Genomic DNA, 7,178 nt, shown 5'->3' with positions numbered 1-7,178 from the left:
AAAGAGAGCATAACCACACCACCCAAAACTAATTCATATTGTAATACGCATCTCCACGGCTGAAAGTGCAAACATGTTTAGTGATGGAAATTTGAACATAGATTGGGAGTCGAGAATCCTGACCACTAGCCCTACGCATTAGCATCATTTGGTCACAGTTTATTTAGTGCTTTAAGATTCGTTATCTGCCTCTTAGACTCCCGGGTGAATGAAAAGATACATAGTTTGTAAGAATGCCCGAACATAAATAATAATAAAATAAAAACACTAATTATATAGTAAAAACAACAACTACTGCATAGTTCTTTAAGGATCCGGTATCGCCAGTGGTTAGAGAGCTCGGATCGTAATGTGAGAGTCGCGGTTTCGAATCCCTGTCGCACCAAAACATGCTTGTCCTTTCATCCGCATGGGCGTTATAATGTGATAATCAGTCCTAATATTCGTTGGTAAAGGAGTAGCACAAGATAACTAGCTGCCTTTCCTCTAGTTGGCCTGGCATGGCTAAATGGTTAAGGCACTCGACTCGTAATCTAAGGGTCGCTGGTTGAAATCCCCGTCGCACCAAACATGCTTGCTCTTTCAGCCGTGTGGGCAATATAATATGACAGTCAATCACACTATTCGTTTGTAAAAGAATATTCCAAGACCTGGTGGTTGTTTGTGATAACTATCTGCCTTCCCTCTAGTCTTACACTGCTAAATACGGAAAGATTAGTGCAGATAGCCTTCGTGCAGCTTTGCGCAAGCTTCAAAAACAAACAAATTACATTGCCGTAGTTAATTCTATATTCTTTCCAAATTTTTGAGTGTGTCAATTTTTTTCTCTTAATAGCATTTTCTGTTTGCAGTTTGAAAATCGTTAATTATCTTTTTGAAGGTATCACGTTTCATTGGAATTTTGAATAGCTACGAATCTCCCATAATTAAAATCATGTTTTCATGTTACTCATCGTCTTCATGATATTTATTACAGTACTGATGTTATAACGTGACAGTCAATTCCATTTTTCGTGAGTAAAAGATCGTGTCTTAAAGTTTAACAATTCACTTTCCAAGAAAAACAAACAAAAACATTTCAACAAAATAACTTTAGGTTTTTCGTCATCACGAATTAATTTAATTGTAGTTTTAACACTCATATCAGCTGTCTTGAAACTTTTATTAAATTAAAATACAGAACAACTTAAGAAGATCGAAACGTAGTTCTGTAATTTATATTAATTAAAGTTTTAATATTCATACCAGATGTTCAGACGGTCCAAATTCTCTGTAAACAGAAGGTAACGATCAACTTTTCTGTTAACGTTCCAGTACCGGGTCAGCAGAGATTTCATTCCATGTATTTGCAATTATTAACACCACATTGTAAGACATTCCTTGATTTTCACACCACAGCTTGTGTGAACCATTTCTCTCCTTACAAAACACGTAAAGTGAAAGAAAACGAAGAAAGTTGGAAAACTAAATATAAATGTACTGTAAGACATAAACTTCTTTAACTGTTTCCCGACAAGATAACAATAACGTTTTTTCATTATTAAATGGTATAAAATCTATGCTTAAAAATGCGCTGAACCTATTATTTTGGTTGTTTTAAATTAAGTACAAAGCACCACCATGGGCGATCTGTACTCTGGCGACCACAGGTATCGAAACCCGGTTTTAGCGATGGTAGTCCGTAGACGTTTATTTGTTTTGTTTTCGAATTTCGCACAAAGTTTAAATAATACACTCTTAAAAGTTAACCTAAGTTTGTAAATAAAGTTTTTTTTTAATTTCGCGCAAAGCTACACGAGGGCTATCTGCGTTAGCCGTCCCTAATTTAGCAGTGTAAGACTAGAGGGAAGGTAGCTACTCATCACCACCCACCGCCAACTCTTGGGCTACTCCTTTACCAACAAATAGTGGGATTGACCGTCACATTATAACGCCCCCTCGGCTTAAAGAGCGAGCATGTTTAGTGTCACGGCGATTCGAATCCGCGACCCTCAAATTACGAGTCGAATGCCTTAACCCACCTGGACATACCGTTGTGCTACTGGTGGTTGTATTACTCGTGTTATAATAAACTTTTAGTGGGTTATTTGTTTCTTTCTTGTCACCGTTATTTCAAGATTTTCGAGCAACGTTTATTTTAACTCTGCCTGTTTGAAACAAAATGAAACTGAGAAGGTCGGGTTGTCAGTATTTTATTTTTAAGGGCAGAAGAAAATCTATCAGTTGAAAAAAAGAAACCCTGTAACACGAACTTTCGAAAGCGACTGTGTTAGGGTTTCCTTTGTCTTTCTTGTTGTTGTTGTTTTCCATTTACTTGATTTTTGTTAAGCTACGCGTTTTCATCAAATCACGAACATCAGTTGGAAACGTAATCGATTAGCGAATGTAGGGGGCATAGCTGGTGTTAATGAATCTTCGTTTACATAATTCGACTCGTAATCCGAGGGTCGCGGGTTCGAAACCCGGTCGCACCAAACATGCTTGCCCGTTCAGCCGTGGGGGCGTTATTATGTGAAGGTCAATGCCACTATTCGTTGGTAAAAGAGTAGCTCAAGAGTTGGCGGTGGGTGGTGATGACTAGCTGCCTTCCCTCTAGTCTTACACTGCTAAATTAAAATTCAAAATAAACAAACAAATAAAATCGTTTACATACACGTTACTTTAGTTTCGTATTTTGCAAAATTAAAACATGCTGTTCTGATTACAATTTCTTCTTATCCTAAATAATGAGTGTTTTGGTCATAATAAAATAAAAATAAGACGTTATTTCCTTACTTTCTCAACAATTTATTTATGTAATAGCTACTCTATGATTTATGAAATACAAGTTAGGGTTTTAAATTTGTAAACCGGGATTTAGCTTAACGGTAGTTTTACTTTATAAATACTAAAACTGTCAGCTCGATAAGAAAGAAAATGGCAGTTTGTTTTGTAAACACTGCTGTCATGTTTCACTGGTTTTAGATTGTACCTGCTGCTGTCATGTTTGAACAGTTTTGGACTGTTCCTGTTGGTGTCATAACTGAACAGTTTTAGACTGTACATGTTGTTCTCATGTTTCAACAGTTTTGAACTGTTCCTGTCACTGTAATGTTTCGGCAGTTTTAGACTGCAGAATTGACTGTCATGTTTCAATGGTTTTCACTGTACGTGTTGCTATCATGTTTGAATAGTTTTTTACTGTACTTGTTGCTGTCACATTTGAATATCAAAAACAGTTAGATTTCCTTATACCAAGTTTGACTAAATTTTCCACCATTTTGTTCAAGTATATTTTGTATAAAAGTATTTAAAACAGTCCATACATTGTGTTATTTATTTTAGGTTTACAAATTGGTTTTCACACAATAAACATTTCAACACGCTATTCATGATACATTTAACTATTAAAGACAGTACGTTATTCTTACCAACAGAGCAGCCATCGCAAGTGTAAGGAAAAAAGCAATTTCTTCAGAGTATTATAATTATAAACTTTAAATAAATAAACTCATAAAATCACGTAGAATTTTTGATCAACAATTCCTTACATTAATTGCAACTTCGACTTCTCGTAAAACGCCATCAAATGTTAACCGAAGGAGCAATCAGTACAGACCCTATGATTATCAGAAGGAGCAATCAGTACAGACCCTATCATTATCAGAAGGAGCAATCAGTACAGACCCTATGATTATCAGGAGCAATCAGTACAGATCCTATGATTATCAGAAGGAGCAATCAGTACAGACCCTATGATTATCAGAAGGAGCAATCAGTACAGACCCTATGATTATCAGAAGGAGCACTCAGTACAGACCCTATGATTATCAAAAGGAGCAATCAGTACAGACCCTATGATTATCAAGTCAATTTTAATTTGTTGAATATGATTTCTACCAGCGCCAAAATCATACGTTTGTAGAATTATGCACTTAGTGTTTTCTTTTATGTATTTATTGCTTTATGTGACGTCAATCTTCTCCACACCTTATAATCCACACTGTGTTTTTTTTTAGAAGTAAATGTCAAGCCATTCTTTTCTATTCATGCTAGACCAGTGATACAAAATATATAATGTACAATCAACTTTAGTTGAACTAAATTTTTTGAACTGAATTCAATGTACATTTTCGTGAATCCAATTCAATCACAAACTCAAATGTCTGCTTCCTTTGTTATAAAATAAACACAATACTTTATTTGCTAGAATATTTTCTTCTCTATTTTAACCAGTAAATGTGCACATTTTAACCGTTACTTGTTAAATATGTATTTCATCTTTCTCTTCATGTTCTTATTAAATTTGTCCGATAAAATTTTAATCTGTAGAATTTATCCAAGAGGGCGCATCGACAGACTTACATTGCCTTTATTTTTTCCATTTTATGTAATCGTGTAAAGTAGGATCCAATAATGTGCTTGAGGCTTATGATGAACGACTTCAGTATTGGATCTACAGAATATCCTATGCTACATCCATTTCCAGTTGATATAATATATGTAGCAGATGTAATTCAATCTATTGAATGTTTTATCACAAACACTGCCGCTGCCGGATTGACGTTGTCAATAAGTTTCTGCAGTATCTGTCTGCTACCTACTCTGACATCAATTTAATGCAAAACAATAAATTATTCAATACGCATTTATTAATCACGCATTCACTTGTTCTGTTACACGTTTCTGATGGAACTCTCATCCCGAACTCGATCCATTAACACGATTTGTCATTCTCAATGCAATAGATCCAACGTCATGAGAAGGAAGAGAACAGAAAGGTAAAATATAAAACTCGAGGTATATAATCTACTTTTATAACTATAATGTTATGCATAAAAACTTTCGTGCGCAAAACGATTTTTAGTGCCCCCTATTGTAAAACAAAGCATTAAGCAACATATTGGATAAATGCTAGGTTTTTCCAATAAAATATTTAGAATCAAACCTGGATTATACGCTTAATCACACAAAGCGATATATTTTTACAAGTAATGTGGGACAGAAGGATCCTATGCATGCATATAGAGAAACATAAATTATTATTCGTCATCAGTAAAAGAAGTTGTACTTTCTAAATACAAATAAAATTTTATGGACAGAAACGATCGTTCAACATGGCTGGTGATTAGAACACATAAGTCACAATTTTAGGGTTGAGGGTTCGATTTCTATCCCTGAAAATGCTGTCCATTTCAGTCGTTGAGTGTCCGTGGTGTTGACACTGTTTACTTTCACTTCATAATTACAGACATTTCACATAGCCCTTAAGTAGTTCGGCGCGAAATTAAAAATAAAACGAAACTAACTAATTGTTCAACACGATCAGCATCGCTGCACGCATTCGGAAACTTCCACTATGATGTAATACCACATGCATTATTAATTAAATTATAACACTACGTAAAAAAAAAAAAATTACTTTTTCTTGTTCCTGGACGGAATGTGTTATTTCCCAATTGCTTATGCCTAAAGTAAATGGAAAAGACCTATTTTTCTCTTCAAACTTTGCTTTTGTGACCTGGGAACGTATAACGAAAACATGATGGGAGACTTTATTTGGAGGCTGATACGTGAAAGTGATTTACATTACAGTCACAAATTTCGAAAACTACTCACTTCTAAACATTTTTGTTCATTTTGATCCATATGTTGTTTAATTCAGACCTTATGTAAATAAAAATGTGCAAATTTGCCCGTTTTTAATGTAGAAAATAGATCAATTTCTAAATTTCATCATTCAGGTCATAAAAGCAACGTTGAAGGGAATAATGGCCATTTTATGTACTTTTACAACATAAGTTATTAAGAAATAAAATTTTGTTCAGGAACAAAATTTGTGTTGCATAGTGTAACGTTTGTTAACCTACGCGTCTTGTATCACGAAGTTCACAGGAGTACGCTCCCAAGAGGCACAGCAGTTTGTCTGCGGACTTATACTCCTAGAAAGAGGGTTTTGATACCCGTGGTGGTCACTGCACAGATAGTTCTTTATGTAACTTTATACTAAACAAACGAACAACAACGATATCGTTGGAGTATAAGGTATTGGGCAGGGGATAGCAGCCTCCCGTAAGTTCGCTTTCCAACAAAAATTGTACATGCTTTCCCCTCAGAAAATCAGCCCCTTCTCCTATAATGAAGTGTCAAAAGTGGCAGATGACAATGACAAAAGAAATATGAACCTAGCGACAGAGTAAAATCGAAAAATGTGACGTCAAACAAATAAGTTTACTGAATCACCGTGAAAACAAACCACATTAATTTTGTAGTGTGATAGGCTCGTTTTGAATTACCATCACAATATCTTTATTAAAGTGAGTGACACGCGTAAAGAACGAGGCCAACGTAGTCTTCGCGTTCTAGTTGTGCACCGGCATGTCCAGGTGGTTTGGGTGTTCGAATCCATCATATCAAACATGCTTGCTCTTTCAGCCGTGGGAGCGTTATAATGTGACGATCAATTCCACTATTCGCTGGTAGCCCAAGAGTTGGCGGTGCGTGGTGATGACTAGCTGCCTTCCCTCTAGTCTTACTCTGCTAAATTAGAGACATCTAGCGCAAATAGCCCTCGTGTAGCTTAGCGCGAAATTTAAAATACCAAACACAAGTAAATCAATTCCTTTACAATGAGTTGATATATTTTTCCTTTAATAACATAACAAACAGATTTACTCGAATCATACTTTCGTGCTTCCTATTTCCGTTTTTTTACAACACTCAAGGATGACGTAATTCTTGAAACACACAGAAAACATTAACTGTGTTGTTTTTCCACGTAAAAATTACTTAGGGTTTCAGTTTTGCTTATTTCTGCACAAAATATTTTAGTTTCCCAAATATAACATTTTTCTTCCAACTTTCCTGTGTCTGCATTTCATGAAATGTTATTATCAACACAACATAAATATTTAGTACATAATTTAAATACACTTGTTTTAAATCTTCGATCACCGTGTTGTTTTTATTCCGTTCACAACAGGATAATTTTGTTTTGTTTGTTTTTGAATATCACGCAAAGCTACTCGAGGGCTATCTGCGCTAGTCGTCCCTAATTTAGCAGTGTAAGACTAGAGGAAAGGCAGCTGGTCATCACCATCCATCGCCAACTATTAGGCTATTCTTTTGCCAACGAATAGTTGGATTGACAATCACATTATAACGCCTCCACGGTTGAAAGGCGAGCATATATGGTGCGA

The sequence above is a fragment of the Tachypleus tridentatus genome, chromosome 8, assembly GCF_004210375.1.
Source record: "Tachypleus tridentatus isolate NWPU-2018 chromosome 8, ASM421037v1, whole genome shotgun sequence".
Taxonomy (NCBI): domain Eukaryota; kingdom Metazoa; phylum Arthropoda; class Merostomata; order Xiphosura; family Limulidae; genus Tachypleus; species Tachypleus tridentatus.
This window is presented reverse-complemented; position numbering follows the sequence as displayed.